Genomic DNA, 23,245 nt, shown 5'->3' with positions numbered 1-23,245 from the left:
TGTCTGTGCGGAGTCTGCACGTCATCCCCGTGTGTGCGTGGGTTTCCTCCGGGTGCTCCGGTTTCCTCCCACAGTCCAAAGATGTGCGGGTTAGGTGGATTGGCCATGCTAAATTGCCCGTAGTGTCATAAAAAGTAAAGTTGGGGGGGGGTTGTTGGGTTACGGGTATAGGGTAGATATGTGGGTTTGAGTAGGGTGATCATTGCTCGGCACAACATCGAGGGCTGAAGGGCCTGTTCTGTGCTGTACTGTTCTATGTTCTATATCCTACACCCATCCATCACTGAGGGATATCCTACACCCATATATCACTGATAGGTATCCTACACCCATATATCACAAATAGATATCCTACACCCATATATCACTGATAGATATCCTACACCCATATATCACTGATAGATCTACTACATCCATATATCACTGATAGATATCCTACATCCATATATCACTGATAGATATACTACACCCATAAATCACTGACAGATATCCTACACCCAGATATCACTGATAGATATACTACACCCATATATCACAGATAGATATCCTACATCCATATATCACTGATAGATATACTACACCCATATATCACAGATAGATATCCTACACCGATCCATCACTGAGAGATATCCTACACCCATATATCACAGATAGATATCCTACACCCATATATCACTGATAGATATCCTACACCCATCCATCACTGATAGATAGCCTACACCCATATATCACAGATAGATATCCTACACCCATAAATCACTGGTAGATATCCTACATCCATATAGAACATAGAACAGTACAGCACAGAACAGGCCCTTCGGCCCTCGATGTTGTGCCGAGCAATGATCACCCTACTTAAACCCACGTAACCCGTATACCCGTAACCCAACAATCCCCCCCCATTAACCTTACACTACGGGCAATTTAGCATGGCCAATCCACCTAACCCGCACATCTTTGGACTGTGGGAGGAAACCGGAGCACCCGGAGGAAACCCACGCACACACGGGGAGGACGTGCAGACTCCACACAGACAGTGACCCAGCCGGGAATCGAACCTGGGACCCTGGAGCTGTGAAGCATTGGTGCTAACCACCATGCTACCGTGAGGTAGATATCCTACGTCCATATATCACTGATAGATATCCTACATCCATATATCACTGATAGATATCTCACGTCCATATATCACTGATAGATATCCTACACCCATAAATCACTGATAGATATCCTACATCCATACATCACTGATACCCTGCACCTATATTTCACAGATAGGTATCCTACACCAATATATCACTGATAGATATCCTACACCCACATATCACTGATACCCTGCACCTATATTTCACAGATAGATATCCTACACCAATATATCACTGATAGATATCCTACACCCATCCATCACTGATAGATAGCCTACACCCATATATCACGGATAGATATCCTACACCCAGATATCCTACATCCATATGGAACATAGAACAGTACAGCACAGAACAGGCCCTTCGGCCCTCGATGTTGTGCCGAGCAATGATCACCCTACTTAAACCCACGTAACCCGTATACCCATAACCCAACAATCCCCCCATTAACCTTACACTACGGCCAATTTAGCATGGCCAATACACCTAACCCGCACATCTTTGGACTGTGGGAGGAAACCGGAGCACCCGGAGGAAACCCACGCACACACGGGGAGGACGTGCAGACAGTGACCCAGCCGGGAATCGAACCTGGGACCCTGGAGCTGTGAAGCATTGATGCTAACCACCATGCTACCGTGAGGTAGATATCCTACGTCCATATATCACTGATAGATATCCTACATCCATATATCAATGATAGATATCCTACGTCCATATATCACTGATAGATATCCTACACCCATAAATCACTGATAGATATCCTACATCCATATATCACTGATACCCTGCACCTATATTTCACAGATAGGTATCCTACACCAATATATCACTGATAGATATCCTACACCCACATATCACTGATACCCTGCACCTATATTTCACAGATAGATATCCTACACCAATATATCACTGATAGATATCCTACACCCATATATCACTGATACCCTGCACCTATATTTCACATATCCTACACCAATATATCACTGATAGATATCCTACACCCACATATCACTGATACCTTGCACCTATATTTCACAGATAGATACCCTGCACCCAGATATAGATAGATAGATAGAACAGTACAGCACAGAACAGGCCCTTCGGCCCTCAATGTTGTGCCGCGCCATGATCACCCTACTCAAACCCACGTATCCACCCTATACCCGTAGCCGAACAACCCCCCCACCTTAACCTTACTTTTATTAGGACACTACGGGCAATTTAGCATGGCCAATCCACCTAACCCGCACATCTTTGGACTGTGGGAGGAAACCGGAGCACCCGGAGGAAACCCACGCACACAGGGGGAGGGCGTGCAGACTCCACACAGACAGTGACCCAAGCCGGAATCGAACCTGGGACCCTGGAGCTGTGAAGCGATTGTGCTATCCATAATGCTACCGTGCTGCCCCACAGATAGATATCCTACACACATATATTACTGATACCCTACACCCATATTTCACTGATGGATATCCTATACACATATATTACTGATACCTTGCAACCATATATCACTGATAGATACCCTGCACCCATATTTCACTGATAGATATCCTATACTTATATATTACTGATACCCTGCCCCCATATTTCACTGATAGATATGCTGCACCAATATTTCACTGATAGATATCCTTTCCCCATATATTACTGACACCTTGCACCCATATATCACTGATAGATATCCTGCCCCCAGATATCACTGATAGATATCCTACACCCATATATTACTCATACCCTCATGCACCCACATTTCACTGTTACATATCTGTAGAAGTCAGGTATTTTAAATCATCCATGGATATACTATTTCATATCTGTCTTAAGCGATCCGATCACACCCCAATATAATCCTAATTGGTTTAAGTTTATACTCAAAACACATTTGATTTGATAACAAGCCGTCCATCTTCACGATGTAACGTTACTTCCAATTGTTGCTTATCTGCAACAATGGAGACGTTATGTCATCTCATCATACTATAATTCTGAAAATATAATTGAACTGTTTTTTGACACAGTCTAAAATGTTTCGGCTTGCATACGTTATGGAATGTGGTTCAGGCTGTTATCACAAGTGGCCTGAAATCAGAACAATGAAGCCTTTAATGCTTCCACCTCATTGCCATGAGATTCAGCCCCTGTCCTTGAAAAAATGTGATGTTTTTATCAGTGGTTCTGTGTTTTCCAAACTCATGACTGAGTTTGGAAATTGTATGTTTCTTTCATTTTAAAACTGGGAATTAATATTTATGCTTTAAACAGCTTTTTTTTAACCTATATTAAGTGTATTTAAAATACCTGACTTCTACAATATCCTACACCCTTATATCACTGATAGCTATCCTACACACATATCACTGATATATATCCTGCCCCCATATATCACTGATAGATATCCTACACCCATATATCACTGATAGCTATCCTACACACATATCACTGATATATATCCTGCCCCCATATATCACTGATAGATATCCTACACCCATATATAACTGATAGATATCCTACACCCATATATCACTGATAGATATCCTACATCCATATTTCACTTATAGACACGCTGTACCCATATTTCACTGATAGACACCCCTCTATCCCTGGTATACACCCCAGATCCCTGCACCACTGATAATTCCAGACTCGTCGTTTCGCTGTCAGGAAACTGCCTGCACTGGACACCCCTCAAGGAATGGCCAACTTACCCAGAGTTGCAGAGCATGAAGATATACTTGAAGGTTAAAATACGATGTCAGAAGCAACCGAAATTTCTCTCGCATCCCATTCACTTGTTTCCGAATTACCTTTGTGCATTTCTCAGTGACGCAAGGAGGCAAGCAGGGGAATTAAGAGAGATCTTTGCAGTTGGAGAAAACGGGCAGTGTGGATGAACAGTCTGATTAGTTCAACACCTTCACTGTGGATGAGGGGTCGATGCACACGTTTGGAAGAATTCCATCTCCATCTGTGTCAACCAGTCGCATCATTCATTTCTTCCCTCTTGTGATTCAGAAGTTTGAAGGGGAGAATGCGGCTGAGGCCAGGGTGGGGGAGGATTAGTGGGGGTTGGCAAGGGTGGTGGATCAGGAGGAGAAAACAAACAGAGTGATCCATCCAGCTTTCAATTATGATTATAGCTGGGGAAATGAAGATGTTGCTGCATTGTTAAACAATGCAATTGAAGGCAGCAAAGGCTTTAATGAACCTCAGCTCGGCTGACAACACTTTCGAGTCTCATTTAAGAACACAATGATGTGACTTCATCAACACTGTGCGGCTCAGTAATTGTAAAGGAGGCGATGATGTGAGGGAAAGTTAGTGTTCACAGAGGGAGCGAGGAGATCGGAAATTTGCCATGGGCTCCTGATGTCGATTAATCAGCTCGGTTACATAAGAACAGTGAGTCATCATGGACTGTACTCCTGCAGTTACATGTGAAAATCGCTTATTGTCTCAAGTAGGCTTCAAATGAAGTTACTGTGAAAAGCCACTCGTCACCACATTCCAGCGGCTGTTCGGGGAGGCTGGTATGGGAGGCTGGTACATGTATTTAATTCTGACCGTTTGTTTGTACTGAAGCTCGCCTCCTCTGAAAGCGGTAACCCTTGCTCATGGCCACCTGCCTGGGCTTCCTTTTGCCATGGTCAAATCAACACCACCCACCCCACCCACTCCTCACCCCCCTCCCCCCTCGCCAATTCATTCACAGGAGATGAGTGTTTTTGGCAAGGTCAGCATTCATTGTACTCCCTTGGAGTGCTGTCAGGTCGAGAGTTCCAAAATTTGACCAATGTCCGCAGAGGGAAGCCAATGTGTTTGCCAGTCAGGACAGCACATGACTGAGAGTCCAACCTGGAGGCGGTGGTGTCTGCTGTTGCCCATGTGTCCCTCCGTTGATCTGCCGAGCGTAAAACAGCCAATGGCAGTCTAGCGTGGGTCACCTCTTCTCAGGCAATCTCAGCACCGGCACGCAGAACAAAACAAAATGCCTCTATTGAGCTGCGAGGCCCTGTGTACCACCGTCAAAAGTCCCGAAAGACTAGCTTGTTGGGTGAATGGACATTCTGAATTTTCCCTCTGTGTACCCAAACAGGCACCAGAATGTGGCGACTAGGGACTTTTTACAGTGACTTCACTGCAGTGTTAATGTACTTGTGACAATAATAAAGATTATATTAGCAATTATAAAAACCTTGTATCGTGTTGTGCACCAAGTCGCTGGCAACAGGTTCAGCTGGACAGCCAAATGCAGCACTGACCTTGGGGCGAACCAATTCATGTGTTTGCCGGCTGACTCATCAGGGGCGGGATTCTCCCATACCCGGCATGGCGGGGGGTCCCGGCGGGACGGAGTGGCGTGAACCACTCCGGCGTCGGGCCGCCCCAAAGGTGGGGAATCCTAAGCACCTTCAAGGGCTAGGCCCGCCCCGGAGTTGGCGCCGCACCGGCCGGCGGGAGAAGGGCTTCCGCCGGCCGGCGCGAGTTGATGCATGCGCGGGAGGGTTCAGTGGGCCCTGACCGCGGGCACCAAGGGGGCACCTCCCGGGGCAAGATCCCACGCGACCCCCCAGGAACCCCGGAGCCCGTCCGCGCCACCAGGTCCCGCCGGTAAGGGACCTACCCTGATTCATGCCGGCAGGACCGGCTACAGGCGGGCGGGACTTCAGCCCATCGCAGGCCGGAGAATTCGGACGGCCCCGGCGTCCATTGAGTCGCGCTGGACCCCGCCATTCTCCGAGGCGGGCGGCACGACTCACAGGGCCTGTTTTTGGGGGGGGCGGGAGAATTGGGAGGTCAGCAGGGGGCGGGATTCTCGCTGACTCCCGGCGATTCTCCCACCCGCCTCTGGTTCCGAGCAACGCACTCGCAAAGTCTAAAAACGTCCTCTTGAGGGAAAAGAAAGAGAGACAAGGAGGAACCGCAGGAATGTGCAACGGGGGGGGGGGGGGGGGGGAGAGGACATAGGGCTGGAGAGGCACAAAAGAGGCAACATAGGACGGAGGGGACCGCCTCGGGATGGCACAGCACAGGGTGGGGGGGTGTCAAAGATCTAGAGAAGAAAACGTGGAACACAACCTCACAAGGTATTGTTTGGTCAGGGGACAGGGCTGGGTGGGGATGGGAGGCGGGGGGAGGGGTGGGGGATGGGGTGGCGAGGCGTAGGTTCAAACCCGTGAGAGACAAATTTAGTTCTGGTTTTAAGAGGAATCTCTTGACCGAGAATTTGCGCTCGACCTAAGGTCGAGAGAGTGGAAGCGGAAAGATTTCGACCCATTCAAGATTCTTCCATTCGGAAGCTGAGGGGAGGCTTTTGTGAACTCTTCATATTTGGGAGTTCTTTGAACAGAACAATTGAAAGCCAAAAGGAGGCTAGAAGGGCTGGCTAAAATAAGGTGGCTTTTGCTCACCCTTATTCATCAAGTATCTGAATGCCCCATGCAGGGTTTAAGATGGAGCACCAGCACCTTGGCAAGTTGGAGCTGTAGTCTCGAAGTTCTTTCGCAGAGGAGCACCAGTGTGTCTGTGCACGAGAGAGAAAGCCGGCAGCTGGAAAGATTACAATGACCCTCAGGGTAAAGTGATATTTTGCACTGCTTGCAATCATGTCAGAGTTTGGAATCACCTCCTTATTAGAACTTGGAGCTCCCTTGCATTTCATCCACCCACTGGCTGCCTGAATGGCGCTGTAAACTTGATGGAGGTTGATGAATATTTACCAGTGTGCTCTGTTAAGGTTCATTAAGGTGAGTGCAATCCGTGATGTGAATAGAACATAGAACATAGAACATTACAGTGCAGTACAGGCCCTTCGGCCCTCAATGTTGCGCCGACCTGTGAAACCACTCTAAAGCCCATCTACACTATTCCCTTATCGTCCATATGTCTATCCAATGACATTTGAATGCCCTTAGTGTTGGCGAGTCCACTACTGTTGCAGGCAGGGCATTCCACGCCCTTACTACTCTCTGAGTAAAGAACCTACCTCTAACATCTGTCCTATATCTATCTCCCCTCAATTTAAAGCTATGTCCCCTCGTGCTAGACATCACCATCCGAGGAAAAAGGCTCTCACTGTCCACCCTATCTAATCCTCTGATCATCTTGTATGCCTCTATTAAGTCACCTCTTAACCTTCTTCACCCTTTGCAATGCTTCCACATCCTTCCTGTAATCCGGCGACCAGAATTGCACGCAATACTCCAAATGCGGCCGCACCAGAGTTTTGTGCAGCTGCAACATGACCTCATGGCTCCGAAACTCAATCCCTCTACCAATAAAAGCTAACGCACCGTACGCCTTCTTAACAACCCTATCAACCTGGGTGGCAACTTTCAGGGATCTATGTACATGGACACCGAGATCGCTCTGCTCATCCACACTACCAAGAATCTTACCATTAGCCCAGTACTCTGTCTTCCTGTTACTCCTTCCAAAATGAATCACCTCACACTTTTCTGCATTGAACTCCATTTGCCAACTCTCAGTCCAGCGTTGCAGCTTATCGATGTCCCTCTGTAACTTGTAACATTTTTCCGCACTGTCCACAACTCCACCGACTTTAGTGTCATCTGCAAATTTACTCACCCATCCTTCTCCGCCCTCCTCCAGGTCATTTATAAAAATGACAAACAGAATGGAAGTGAAAATTCAGCAATCTTGCAACCTCCATCCCCCACACTACCCCCCCCCCCCCCCCCACCCCCCCGAAGAGAACCATACCTTGAGTCTGCACCGACCCTTCAAAGGAGCACCCTATCCATGTCCACTCCCCCATCCATCTCGCCCTATCCCTGTAACCCCAAAAGCTAACCTGGGCACTGAGGGGCAATTTAGCATGGCCAAAACACATCACCCGCACATCTGCGGACTGTGGGAGGAAAGCGGAGCACCCGGAGGAAACCCACGCAGACACGGGGAGGACGTACAAACTCCACACGGACAGTCACCCAAGGCCGGAAGTGAACCCGGAAGTGAGACAGCTGACCACTGTGACACCATTCCGAGGTTATCGAGGTACACAGCACAATTCAACATCAACCAGCCTTTGAAAGGTGGCTGGGACATTGCTGGGTCCCAATGGCAGAAGGCAACACTGGTATAACTCATCCAGAGTCACAAAGGCAGAGATGTCCTTAGTGCAGGCGGCCAAGCGAGCCTGCCCATACCCCTTCAGTAGATATATCTTTGGAACGTAGGCCCTATTACCTCTATGCTGTCTTTCAGTGGAAAATTGGACAGGAGTTGGCTCTGCTCACTGCATCAACCTTGCAGAAGCCATGGTAGAGCCTTGTGGAACCCATCACAGCTTGGGAACCAGCACTCCTGGGAAGCTCCAGCTACCAGTGCTGGGCTCTCTGTTAGTTGCTGCTCCAGCATTTAGTTCACCTCCTCCCGACCCCGGGCCAGCCTTTCGTGACCCAAGTCAGCCTCCCCTTACGTGAGTGTCCTCTTCCACACCCCCAGTGTGTACTGCCAAAGTGGTGCAGCCTGGCGTGTCTCGCATTGTGCTCAAAAAATGAGGTGGGCAGGCAACCTCGTCAGCTCTCCTTGCTGCTCCTCTCTTCAGGTGGTGTCCAACTTCACCAGGAATGTATGTGTTTGCTACCTGGAGTGTCAAATACCCACGACTTCCTAGAATATTCAGGACATGGAATTGGAGCCCGGATCCGACTGGATCTCAAGTGGGGCATCCAATATTGTACTCAAGTAAGTAATAATTAAATCAATGATGAGGAGGTAGGTCCGAGCGAAGGAGTAAAAAAAAACCACTTGCATAATGCAGTGGATTATCATCCTGCCTGTCAGGTTTATCCCACACCAAGATACCACAAACCGCAGACGCCACTTTATCTGTCGTTGGCAGCGTTGGTTTGAGGGAGAAATGCACCGTGGGCCACCGGGAGAGTTCCTCACTTAATAATAAGAATAATCTTTATTATTGTCATAAGTAGGCTTACATTAACACTGCAATGAAGTTACTGTGAAAAGCCCCTAGTCGCCACATTCGGGTACACAGAGGGAGAATTCAGAAGGTCCAATTCACCTGACAAGCACGTCTTTCAGGACTTGTGGGAGGAAACCGGGGCCCCCAATGATTGACCCCACGGGATCTCGACTAGTTGTCTTTCCCCTGCTTCTCTGACCGAGCTTCACCTGGTTAAGTGTCAGCCTTGATCTGATAATGCTCCTCCTGGTGAAACTCCTTCGCTTTTATCCTTGACTGATAGGTACAGCAACTGAAGATAACAGCCAGTTTATATTCCACCCAGCCGGTCCTTCATATCACCATCATAACTTGGTATTTAAACAATGAGCAATCAATTTAACCATTGAAAATAAGATCATGCAAATGCCTTTGGGGAAGAAAGACCTACTTGTGGAGTATTATTTTTTTATTTGCACCAGTCAGTGTGCACAATTACACTCAGCAGTAACTGCAGTAGAAATGTTTTTCTTAAAACTCATTGAAAGTCTGATCATCAACCTTTTAACAGAGCGGCTCATCTTTCAGGCCGAATTCTTCAAACGCGGAGTTATGATAAATGAGCTCCAAGCAGATTGCCTGCCTCGTAACTGAGAAGCGGCTGCTGGAAAATTGCTTCTTCCTTGATAACCTTAGAAACCCCCCCAGTTGTGAGTCAGGAATCTATGCCAGGCCTGTCTGATGCAGCAGCGATTCTCTCAATCACAATTTGGCAGGCGCATGGCTCACAACTTGCCCTGTTGATGGAGCAACTAATAAACTACGAGCAGAGTCCAAATATTTGTGTTTAAATTCCTTCAGGGCCTTGCTCTTCCCCGGACACTGGCACCGCCAAAAGGTCTGCAAAATCCTTTTCACTCAGCTTGCCACCCGCGCATTGATTCTGTCCACATCTCCTGCTGCCTCCTTCAGGAAGGCAGACAGCATTATCAGAGACACCCCCCCCCTCCCCTCCACCCCCACCCAGGCTTTGCATTCTGCCCCTAGGCAGAAGATCCAGAATTCTGAAGACCCGCACATGCAGACATAGGAACAGCTTCCTCCCCACAGTTACTAGACTCCCCAACGACTGTCCCTCGGATTGATCTGTTCCCTATAAGAACACTATTCACGACGCCCTATGCTGCTCTTGCTCATGGATTTGCTTTGTTTGGCCCCTTGTTCCGCACTGTAGCCAATCACTGTTTGTCGATGCACCATTTGTCAATATGCTCTGTCGCTTGTTCCTTTTTTTTGTCTACTCTCTACGTACTGTGTCCGTTCCCTTGGCCGCAGAAAAATACTTTTCACTGTACTTCAGTACATGTAACAATAAATGGAAGCAAAACAAAAATCATTCCTCCACGTCGGCCCTCGTATGTCAACCACTTTCAGCGGCACAGGCCACGATTTCTGGAATTTGCTCCTTAAACTCCCCCCCCCCCCCCCCCCCCAGCCAAAAAAAAAACGACTCGCGTTTGCTGACAATGCACTAACCGGCCTTGTGTCCCACCGGCAGCACACCCCTTTCCCCAGGTTCGTCAATGGGAAATCCCATTGACAAGAGGCGGGAGCAGAGTATCCCGCGGCTTGAGGACTGGAAAATGCATCCCATAACCGTACAGAGTCGCGCAGCTTTGTGGCTGCCAGTCTGGGATCGATCCGAGTCAAAAGCCCACTCTGGCTCGGGTGAAGCCACCGCCCCATCCCCCCCTCCACCAACTTTTTCCAGGTCATGCGCCCCTATCAGCCAATTACCCCCAGAAAGGGACCAGACACCAGAGAAAGCCAGACAGGACGACGAGCAAGAGAACAGAACGGGGAGGAACCACGAATTGGCAGCAGAGAGCCGTTTTAGCGGGACAAAACAAGAAGATTGAGGCAGGGGCAAAACGAGACAGAAGAGAAACAAGGGTGATCAAGAGAGGGGAAGGAAAATTAGGGAAGGCAGCAAGGGTCAAAAGCAGATGGAGTCGGAATGGAAAGACAGAGGCAGTGGAGAAACAGGGAGATAGACAGTTGACAAGGGGCAAGAGAAAAAGAGTAGTGGAGAGGCAGATAGAGAGAGACAGTGAGAAACAGACGTAAGAGAAATAGGGAGAGATGGGCAGGCACGGATAGTATGAGACAGAGAGACTGCAGAGAAACACAACAACAGAAACTAAAAGGAGGGAAAAATTCAACAATTGAGAATTTTAGGTATCCGTTGTATTGTGCAGAAGGTTCTCCAAGAGTAAACAACATCTCATCAGGGGGAAATCCCACTCCTGCTTGACTGAATTATCAATACAAGTTACAAAGGCGTTGTTGCAATCATTGGGGGTACGAACCAGGCAAGAGACAATTCCATCAGAAGTACAGGTTTTAGGGCAGCACAGTGGTGCAGTGGGTTAGCCCTGCTGTCTCACGGCGCTGAGGTCCCAGGTTCGATCCTGGCTCTGGGTCACTGTCTGTGTGGAGTTTGCACATTCTCCCTGTGTTTGCGTGGGTTTTGCCCCCACAACCCAAAAATGTGCAGGCTAGGTGGATTGGCCACGCTAAATTGCCCCTTAATGGAAAAACTGAATTGGGTACTCTAAATTTCTAAAAAAACACAAAAAAAAGTACAGGTTTTGATATCATTTACTCCAGTGTCCTGTTTGTCAGTTTTCAATAAATGCTGCCTCTGCCAATGACCAAAGAAGACTTTATTCTTTCAGTCAGGAAACCAATTAGTTCTGTACCTCCTCCCAGCTGTGCCCTAAGGAGAGGTGGAACTAAAATGTGCATCTTCTCAGAAAGCTCTCCTGGGCAAGAAACACAGGAATGTTAGACTTGAAATGGCACAGTGTGAATTTTGGTCTGTGAATTACTTCATTCCCAATTCCAGGTTTTGCCTGTTGAAAATAATATGGCAGTGCTTTTTAAAAAATTATTATCATTTATGCTCTTTAACGTGGTAGTTAAAGCAGTGGGAAATGGAATTTCATTCAAACCCACTGAGTCTTTGGATGCGAAAATGTAAATTGCACAATTATACTAATGTCGGCATGCAAAATCCGCACATTTTCAGACAGTATCTCTTAAATACGCCAGTGGTTTAAAAATGTTAATATTCAGACCATGCGCCATGCTCATCTTCATACTGTACCATGAACTGCACAAATTATTCCTCTCCTCCCCATCACCAATGCTGTCTATTTTTTACCACCGAGCAAGTCGTCCTTCCCCGCTGCTCCCATAACCCGTCTGCTGCTGACACTCTCATCAACGATCCCATCTCTCTCTCATCACCTCCCAACATCCGCAAACTTCAGCCCGTTACACGTCTCCCATCTCATGCCAAGTCCCGCTCAATTGGCTGCCGGTCCTCCAATGCCACCGATTTAAAATTCCAACATTTGTCTTTAAAATTCCTGATGGACCTCACCCCCTTCCTTGCCCCTGTGACTTCTAACATCCCTACAATGTTCTGTGTTCCTCCGCCTCTGCCCTTGGATGAGACTAAATGCCCCTCCTTGTAAAGTGTGATATAATCTGCATTCAACAGCATTCATTTGCACTCCTTTGATATCAGTGATGCTCAAGAGCAATCATTTAGCTGTACTTTAACATCAATTGCACTCGAAAGCAATCATTCGCCAATAATTTACATTATATATATATCAGGGTGACATAAATGCCGTCAATTTCCCCATTGGTGATCATTCAAGCATTTAGACACCAAAAATTATCATGGAATTTATTTTCCATTTTTCTGAATTGCACGAGCTTCAAAAATCAAAAAACTGAGCTACCTTAGAAAATAGGACCCTGTTTTGATTAGGTATGTTAATGCTTTCTTTATAACCTGCAACTCAAGCAGCACAACCCTGCCCAGGACTGCGCACGCCCACCCCCTCCCCCAGCCGTGCTCACCCACCCTCCTCCCCCACTGCACCGCCACCAGCCCCCACCTCCCACAACCCCGGGATCGCAGAAGTTATCTCCCTGCCGAGCAATTTCTGACTTTTCTTCTGTCCTCCGCACTCCCCCACTCAAACTTTCAAAAGTCAAACATTTAGGGTGGGTAAGTTATCAGTGCATTATTAATATTAGTGGATATGACCAAAGCCTTGGACAAAGTGGTTAAATGCGTTTTTAAAAATTTGGGGAAAATCACAGATCCCCTCATCTCCTCCTTTCCCTCCCACCATCTCGTACAACCTCTCTCTCCTACCCCAATCTCGTCTTCTCTCTCTCTGACACAGCACACCCCATTCCGTCTCTCCCACCCTCTCCCAAGCGTCACTGACAAGGTCAGCATTTGTGGCTCATCACCAATTTTCCCTTGAACTGAGTGGTTTGCCAGGCCTCATCAGAGGGACAGCTGAGAGCCAACCGCAATGCTGTGGGTCTGGAGTCATATGCAGGCCAGACTTGGGAAGGACTGGCTGATTTCCTTCCCCAAAGGACATTAATAGATGGGTTTTTGATCAATAAGGGGATCTGGGGTTATGAAGGAGAATGGGGATGAGAAAAATATCAGCCATGATTGAATGGCGGAGCAGAAGTGATTGGTCGGATGGTCTAATTCTGCTCCTATGTCTCATGGTCTTATTAAGTGAGTTAACCAAATGGGATTTGAAGACAATCAGAGATCTCCATCACTGAGAGTGACTTTACCCAATCCCAAGTTTTATCAATTGAATTTAAATTCCACCAGCTGCCGTGGTGGGATTTGAACCCATGTCCCCCAGGGCCAGAGAGTGCGCAAAGAATTGGCAGATGGAATACAATGTGGAAAAGTTTGAGGTTATGCACTTTGGTCGGAAGAACTTTAACTTTCCAAATATTGACTGGAAACGCTCTAGATCGAGTACTTTAGATGGGTCCATTTTTGTCCAATGTGTGCAAGAGGGTTTCCTGACACAGTATGTAGATAGGCCAACAAAAGGCGAGGCCATATTGGATTTGGCACTGGGTAATGAACCAGGACAGGTGCCAGATTTGGAGGTAGGTGAGCACTTTGATAATCGTGACCACAATTCAGTTACGTTTACTTTCGCGATGGAAAGGGATAGGTATATACCGCAAGGCAAGAGTTATAGCTGGGGGAAAGGCAATTATGATGCGATGAGGCAAGACCTAGGATGCATAGGATGGGGAAGGAAACTGCAGGGGATGGGCACAATTGAAATGTGGAGCTCGTTCAAGGAACAGCTACTACGTGTCCTTGATAAGTATGTACCTGTCAGGCAGGGAGGAAGTGGTCGAGCGAGGGAACCGTGGTTAACTAAAGTAGTTGAATCACTTGTCAAGAGGAAGAAGGAGGCTTATGTAAAGGTTCAGTTAGGGTGCCCGAGAGTTACAAGTTAGCAAGGAAGGTCCTAAAGAGAGAGCAAAGAGCTAGGAGGGGACACGAGAAGTCTTTGGCAGGTAGGATCAAGGATAACCCTAAAGCTTTCTATAGGTATGTCAGGAATAAAAGAATGACTAGGATAAGAGTAGGGCCAGTCAAGGACGGTAGTGGGAAGTTGTGCGTGGAGTCCGAGGAGATAGGAGAGGTGCTAAATGAATATTTTTCGTCAGTATTCACGCAGGAAAAAGACAATGTTGTTAAGGAGAATACTGAGATACAGGCTACTAGACTAGAAGGGCTTGAGTTTCTTAAGGAGGAGGTGTTAGCAATTCTGGAAAGTGTGAAAATAGATAAGTCCTCTGGGCCGGATGGGATTTATCCTAGGATTCTCTGGGAAGCTAGGGAGGCGATTGCTGAGCCTTTGGCTTTTATCTTTATGTCGTCATTGTCTACAGGAATAGTGCCAGAAGACTGGAGGATAGCAAATGTTGTCCCCTTGTTCAAGAAGGGGAGTAGTTCAAGAAGGGGAGTAGAGACAACCCTGGTAACTAGAGACCAGTGAGCCTTACTTTTGTTGTGGGCAAAGTCTTGGAAAGGTTTATAAGAGATAGGATGTATAATCATCTGGAAAGGAATAATTTGATTAGGGATAGTCAACACGGTTTTGTGAAGGGTAGGCCGTGCCTCACAAACCTTATTGAGTTCTTTGAGGAGGTGACCAAACAGGTGGACGAGGTTAAAGCAGTTGATGTAATGTATATGGATTTCAGTAAAGCGTTTGATAAGGTTCCCCACGGTAGGCTATTGCAGCAAATACGGTGGCATGGGATTCAGGGTGATTTAGCAGTTTGGGTCAGTAATTGGCTAGCTGTAAGAAAACAGAGGGTGGTGGTTGATGGGAAATGTTCAACCTGGAGTTCAGTTACCAGTGGTGTACCACAAGGATCTGTTTTGGGGCCACTGCTGTTTGTCATTTTTATAAATGACCTGGAGGAGGGCATAGAAGGATGGGTGAGTACATTTGCAGATGACACTAAAGTCGGTGGAGTTGTGGACAGTGCGGAAGGATGTTGCAGGTTACAGAGGGATATAGATAAGCTGCAGAGCTGGGCTGAGAGGTGGCAAATGGAGTTTAAGGCAGGAAGGAGTAACAGGAAGACAGAGTACTGAGCTAATGGGAAGATTCTTGGTAGTGTGGATGAGCAGAGAGATCTCGGTGTCCATGTATATAGATCGCTGAAAGTTGCCACCCAGGTTTTTAGGGTTGTTAAGAAGGCGTACGGTGTGTTAGCTTTTATTGGTAGAGGGATTGAGTTTCAGAGCCATGAGGTCATGTTGCAGCTATACAAAACTCTGGTGCGGCCGCATTTGGAGTATTGCGTGCAGTTCTGGTCGCCGCATTATCGGAAGGATGTGGAAGCATTGGAAAGGGTGCAGAGGAGGTTTACCAGGATGTTACCTGGTATGGAGGGAAGATCTTATGAGGAAAGGCTGAGGGACTTGAGGCTGTTTTCGTTAGAAAGAAGAAGGTTAAGAGGTGACTTAATTCAGGCATACAAGATGATCAGAGGATTAGATAGGGTGGACAGCGAGAGCCTTTTTCCTTGGATGGTGATGGCTAGCATGAGGGGACATAGCTTTAAATTGAGGGGAGATAGATATAGGACAGATGTCAGAGATAGGTTCTTTACTCAGAGAGTAGTAAGGGCGTGGAATGCCCTGCCTGCAACAGTAGTGGACTCGCCAACACTAAGGGCATTCAAATGGTCATTGGATAGACATATGGACGATAAGGGAATAGTGTAGATGGGCTTTAGAGTGGTTTCACAGGTCGGCGCAACATAGAGGGCTGAAGGGCCTGTATGGCGCTGTAATGTTCCATGTTCTATGTTCTAAGAGAGGCATGGACTATTTTCTAAATGAGAAAAGGCTTCGGAAATCAGAAGCACAAAGGGACTTAGGAGTCCTTGTTCACGATTCTCTTGAGGTTAATGTGCAGGTTCAGTCGGCAGTTAAGAAGGCAAATGCAATGTTAGCATTCATGTCAAGAGGGCTAGAATACAAGAACAGGGATGTAACTGAGGCTATATAAGGAAGGCTCTGGTCAGAGCCCATTTGGAGTTTTGAGAGCAGCTTTGGGCCCCATATATAACGAAGGATGTCCTGGCCTTGGAAACGGTCCAGTGGAGATTCACAAGAATGATCGCCAGGAATGAAGGACTTGTCATACAAGGGACACTTGAGGACACTAGGTCTGTACTCTTTGGCGTTTAGAAGGATGAGTGAGGATCTAATTAAAACTTACAGAATACAGAGAGGCCTTGATAGAGTGGGCATGGAGAGGATGTTTCCACCAGTAGGTGAATCGAGAACCAGAGGACACAGCCTCAGACTGAAGGGACGATCCTTTCAAACAGAGATGAGAAGGAATTTCTTCAGCCAGAGGGTGATGAATCTGTGGAACTCTTTGCCGCAGAAGACTGTGGAGACCAAGTCACTGAGTGTCTTTCAGACAGTGTTAGTTAGGTTCTTGATTAATAAGGCCATCAGGGGTTATGGGGAGGAGGCAGGAGAATGGGGATGTGAAACATATCAGCCATGATTGAATGGCAGAGCAGACTAGAAGGGCCGAATGGCGCAATTTTGCCCTTATGTCTTGTGGTCTTATTTCTGGATTACTAGTCCACACATTACTCGCATAACACACACTCCCCAAAACTCCCTCCTTTGGCTGTATGTTGATTGTATCTGATGTTGCTCCCATTAAGTGCCTTGGGCTGCTTTACGATTGCTGATGGTGCCAGACAAATGCAGGCCGCTGTTGCCGTGTGAATGCACTCGTGCTCGGGCTGCGCAGTTGGGCTAATAATTCGGATTCTGTCAGATCAAGGGCAAAGTGCTTTTCCCCTGCTTCAGAAATGGCAAGTGGATCCGGCCACTTGTGACTTGTGCTTGATGCGCTCTCGCCTCAATTACAGGCAGTGGAAGCTTCTAATTCCTTCTTCATCGGAGTCAGAGGCAACAAAACTAACAGAACACCCAAGCCATCTGGCGAAACATAAATCATGCCAGCTTTTATGGTCTCCCTTGAAAAAAAAAAGCTAATTGATATTCCAAAATGCTTGGGCATAATACAAACACAAAATTGAGAAACCCACCGCGCAGGAAGGTCAGTGCCAAAGTCACTATTTTCTGCTCTGTTTCAGGATGAAGGGAAACAATGTTTTTTCCCCCTAGCCAGAGATGATGCCTGCTGCACTGATCTGTGAAGCTGGAGCTACCAGTCTATAACAGTGCTGCAGTATTGCCTTAGTGTCCATTATCCGTTTGCTCTCTTGCCCTGGCGGCCTGGTAATGTTTTTAGATTCTTCAACATCCATCAATATTAAATTCATGGAGAGTAATTTAATTGGATTATTGATGTGCGGGTTTCAAATTTCTTTAATTCTGATTTATAATCATTGCAATGTGCGCATCAATCAAGCTCTGCACGGTTTTATGCAGTCTCCCTGCGTGACGTGCCCGAGGTGCAGGCAGTATTTCCGTCCAGCACATTTAATCTCTGGTCACTTGGCGTCACAGTGGGATGTTTGCAGACCAGACGAGAAAACGTTCGGCCCATCATCTCTCTGCAACCCCCTCCATTTGAACTTATCCCCACTTCCCTTCACCGAGTCCTGGATTTTCCACTGCTTCGGATATTGATCTGAGGTGACAGATAATTTTTTCTCTCCCCTCCCCACCCCCCCGCTCCCGGCTGCCGTTTATCATCCATCCCTCATTGTCCTCGAGAAGGTGGTGAGCCACCTTCTTGAACCCCTGCAACCCATCTGGTGTGAATCCACCTTCACCCGCAATGCTGTTGTCTGGAGAGAGGGGGAGGGGGGGGGGGGGGGGGGGGAGGTAGTACCCAGGATTTTAACCCAGCAATATATTTCCAAGGCGAGGGTTAGTCGGAAGCCAGAGGATTGAGAAGCCTTTAAAAGCGAGCAGAGGACAACTAAAAAAGCAATAAGGGGGGAGAAGATGAAGTATGAGTGCAAGCTAGCCAGTAATATAAAGGAAGATAGGAAGAGTTTTTTTCAATATGTAAAAGGTAAGAGAGAGGCAATAATAGACATCGGATCACTGGAAATTGTGGCTGGAGAAGTAATGATAGGAAACAAAGAAATGGCAGATGAACTGAAATAGTTACTTTGCATCAGTCTTCACGGTGGAAGGCAACAGTGGGATGCCAGAGCTCCAGGAGAACCAGGGGGCAGAGGTGAGTGCAGTGACCATTATTAAGAAGGTGGTTCTGGGGAAACTGAAAGGTCTGAAGGTGGCTAAGCCAGCTGGGCCAGATGGACTACACCCCAGGGTCCTAAAAGAGATAGCTGAGGAAATTGTGGAGGCATTGGTCATGGGGAGAAGGCAGGAGAATGGGGATGAGAAAATATCAGCTATGATTGAATGGCGGAGCAGACTCGATGGGCCGAGTGGCCTAGTTCTGCTCCTATGTCTTATGGTCTTATGGTAACTGGAAAATGGAACTTATTTTCATCTTAATTTTGCTTTGCACTGTGAAGATACTGCATTTCTAAATCTAGTAAACAACAAATGGGTTCTCGAGGAAAACACTCTCAATGGATGCCATTTCTCACTGCGTTGCATCCGGCAAAGATCTCGCCACGACGGGCAAAAGCGGGTTTCGCACCGAGGGCCGAGCCATGCGCGATGTGCCCCACCTGCGAATGGGATCACGTCCCCACTGGCCCTGATCCAGATCATCATATTTAAATTAATCATTCGACTCCTTCAAATCGGCGCCAGCAGTTCGAGGCCGCAGTCTCCTGGCATTCCCGGCCACACCAGCCAGGCCTAACTCCGGTAGGGATTACTACTGGGCTCCAGACAGGATGGCCACACCTGGGGGGGGGGGGGGGCTCAGTTGCACAGTGGTTAGCACTGTTGCTTCACAGCTCTAAGGTCCCGGGTCCGATCCCCGGCTCGGGTGGCTGTCTGTGCGGAGTCTGCACGTTTGCCTCGTGTCTGCGTGGGTTTCCTCCGGGTGCTCCGGTTTCATCCATTAATCCTGAAAGATGTGCTGTTAGGTGAAATGGACATTCTGAATTCTCCCTCCTTGTACCCGAACATACGCCGGAATGTGGCGACTAGCGGCTTTTCACAGTAACTTCTTGCAGTGTTAATGTAAGCATACCTGTGACTATAATAAAGATTATTATTTTAAAAAGCCTTTGGAGTCTCTGGATGCTCGAGGACAGGGCAGGGCAGCGCCTGCCACCCTAGCACTGCCAAGGTGCCAGGATGCCAAAGGGCAGGACCACACCCATGAAGGAGTGGATGAAGGGGACGATGAAGGGGGTTGGTGCTGAAAGAGGGGGGGGGGGCCTTAAAGGTGGGGAGCCCTCAGCGACCCCATAATGGGGAATGCTCACTTTGAGGATGAGGGGGGGTGGGGGGGGGGGGGCGATGGCCTGATGCCCACAGGGATGGATGGGTGTGGGGCCGGGTCACCCACAATGCCTGTGTGTGTGGGGGAGGGGGTGCCACGTGGAATTTTAATGTGGGTTGGAAGTTCCCGCTCCAGGGTTGAGGGTGTTGCCCGTGTCTGTGGGGGATGCGAGGTCTGTGGGTTGGGGTGTGCGCGGTATCCTTAAACCACATTTGGAGATCTGGGAACCCTCTGAAAATGGCGCCCCGATCTCTGAGGAGCCAGTCTCACCGGCAACTTTAGTTCGCCACTGCAGAAAAAAAGGTGTGAGATATTTCAGTGAGAAACTCCCCAAGTTCCGAAGGAATTACTAAGTGTTCGTGAATACAGGTCTGGATTGCGCCCAAACACTGGCGGGAATCACCCCACGAATCCGGCCCAAAATGACACTGAATGTTATGTTACTTATATTGTTTGGATACATTTGAGAAGGGCATTATTTCATTGAGTGTTCAGAGCACATATAAATAAGGGACGTTGCAGCTTCAGCACCACATAAACTAAAATTGGAATGAAAGAGAGAAGTTTAGAATGGCCCCCGCTCAAGGTTAACACACAAATCTGTGAAATCATTCATATTAGCTGTGTACCATCGCTGAGCTGGTAACACACGAGCCTCTAGATCAGAAGGTTGTGAGTTCAAGCCCCACTCCAGCTGCTCGAACACAATGTTCAGGCTGGCGTGCCTGAGGGTGTGCTGCACTGTCGCAGTTACCATCATGGCCAGCCATTTCAGGGGCTGTTAGTTCTTGTGTTTCATTGACGCACGGAAAAGTGTTCTAACCGAGTCTGTGGGTGCGATTTACCGGCCTCGCCTTGGTGACGCGACGGGGCAGACGAATCTCGCTAGAAGCCTCTGGCGGAATCTCTCGTCAATGTAGGAAATTATGAAACAGGACTCTATTTCTGTCCCTGCAAATTTCCTTTCAAGTTTTGCTTTTATTATAGTGCCCCTTTGGGGGGCTGTCAACTGGTTAATTTGTTTATCAGTTCACTGGTTTAATCAGTCTGTAGGAATAGGGGGGAGAGGTGGGACACTGGGTGTGTGGTGAGGAGAGCTGCGTTACTGAACAAAGTCACGCAACTCTGGCAATAAAGAAAGTCATGGTTTCGGCTTGGCCAGCTGGCCTGAACCCGTGAACGCCCAATTCACTAAGGGTGGAAAAACATAACTTTCAGAGACAGGAAGAGGCCATTCGGCCCAAACAGCGGTCGACCTGTTCTGCCAATGACCTACCTACATTCTCGCCATGTCGCAAACCCTTCACACTCTAGTCATTTATCCAATTATCTCCTGAAGCCCATTGGACTTCAACGGGCTTCCTTGGCAACTTGTCGACCTGACTTTTCTTTGCTCAGCCTTACGCCACTAGCAAGGGGACATCCGATCTCGGCCGGATGGTAAACCTGGTTCCAGAGGTGAGAACGGGGTGCATCAACTTTGAACTGCAGTATCCTACACATTGAGCATTCAGGTTTCCAATACTAAAAGTGAAAATGTCGAGAGCCATGGAGAATCATTCATTTGTGTCTACCATCCCCAAGAATAGGAACTTGCTCTTCAGGGAATTACAAAGTACAGCTGAAAATTGCTGCTGGATTTTCTTGGATGGTAACATTGCTGAAGCAGTGGGATTCAATGCATTTATGAAGCATTCAGGGTGACTTGAACACATTCAGTCAACCCTTTCATGTGATCTTTAAGGCTGTGGAGATGGAAGGCGTGATCTAACCAGGTTGGAAGAAGTCCCCTGACTAGTGCGTCTAGCCGGATGTTTCCCGGTGCTCGCAGAGCTGAGAAACACCACACTGTCTGTCGGGGTCTGAGTGGGGAACTCCCCGTCGAGGCCGTACTTAGTCCCGTTCCTTACACCTAGGAGCTCAGCTCGCCAGAACTCCTCAGTGCTAGAGGAGATTGGGACCTCCCCACCTTCCGATGTGACCCCCAAGCCCCCCAAAGCCCCAACTCCGATCAGGGGGTCCTTGGTGGGGCCCCCCCAACCTCCCCGGGGTCCCCACCTCACATGCACCGCACACTCTGGGCCCAATACCTGGCGCAGGTAATATGCTAGCTTGACACCAGTACCAGCCTGGCACCCTGGCAGTGCCCCTGCCAGCCAACAGTGCCACCTAGACACCTTTGAAATTCCAGGCTGGCACCCAGGTGGCACTGCCAGGGTGACAGGATGTCAGCGCCAGGATGCCATCATTCCCAGAGGGCAAGTACCTGGGGCCCCCCGAAGTCCTCGGAGACCCCCACGTGTGTCGTTCAGTCTGGTCCCCGTTTGTGGAGACCAGCACTGAATGGCGCTCGCCCGACGTCTATGAGGCGAAGGGGTTAGATCCCAACACCTCGGGTAGGTCATGGGAGAGTATATTAGTTGTCTCAATGTGATACGCAGATTTGCAAAATAGTTACACCGCGCATCGCGATGCCTCGCGAGATCGCGTTAGATCCCGCAAAGTGTGACGAGCCAGGTAGATCCCGGAGGTGGGATCTGCCAGAATCTTACGGCCACGCCTCGCTGCCTTCTGGGTGCAACTTGGCCGATAGATCGCAGCGGTAGCTTCTGGGGGTGTTTCAGACATTACCCTATCTGCGTTAAGCAATGCCAGATCAGCTACGATTAATGTTAAATACGTCCTGAAGTTTTTTAACATTGTGTTTGCAAGCATCTCTGGGTCAGGTTGCAGGAGAGGTTAGAAACAAAGCAAAGCTTCCTCCACAAAGTCCCACTGACTGTTTGTGAAGCACGCAGCGATGGGGAATGGTGGAAGTGTCAGCCTTGGCTCAATTGGAACACAGTTGAAGCCACATCCCCTTGTGCCTCAACAAATCTAGGCTGACACTTCGATGCAGGACTGAGAGAGCCCTGGAGGGTTGCAAGTTTGGATTAGATTGTGAACCAAGGTTCCATCTGCCCTCACAGCGGGGGGGGGGGGGGGGACATGGACGATCCAGTGGCATTATTCAACACAGGATAGGGGACGTAACCTTTGTGTCCCGGCCAATTTTAATCTGGTCTCTGTAACACCGTGGCTTGCAAAACCTTGCGAATGAACTGCCATATTTCCATTATCACAACGCAGTGGCTGCACTTGAACAGATCTGTAGCGTCCTGAGGTTGTGAAAGATGTGACATCCATGCCAATTCTTTCATGTGCGCTGCAGCAAGTAGTATTTGAGAGAACAGGTCTATCCTAACGGAATTAGCTGCCAAGGGAAGACAGAGGGGGAGGAATTGAGCAAGTTCAGACACAGGAAGAGGAGTCTGACTGAAGTGTTACCTGGTCTGCAGAGAGTTGCAATAACA

The 23,245-nt window shown here is 48.1% G+C and overlaps 1 protein-coding gene and 1 non-coding gene across 2 annotated transcripts in view; both read left to right on the top strand.

Annotated features, from left to right (window-relative positions):
* Positions 1-23,245, top strand: part of LOC119957441 (leucine-rich repeat transmembrane neuronal protein 4-like) — a 171,138-nt gene that overhangs the window by 26,655 nt on the left and 121,238 nt on the right. The gene's annotated exons all lie outside the window — the stretch shown is intronic.
* On the top strand, positions 20,411-20,514 carry LOC119957617. The gene has a single exon (XR_005458845.1). It is a non-coding gene; the product is annotated as a U6 spliceosomal RNA (small nuclear RNA).

Source organism: Scyliorhinus canicula, chromosome 26, assembly GCF_902713615.1.
Source record: "Scyliorhinus canicula chromosome 26, sScyCan1.1, whole genome shotgun sequence".
Lineage (NCBI taxonomy): Eukaryota > Metazoa > Chordata > Chondrichthyes > Carcharhiniformes > Scyliorhinidae > Scyliorhinus > Scyliorhinus canicula.
Note: the sequence above shows the minus strand (reverse complement) of the source record. Positions and strands in the feature narration are given on the sequence as shown.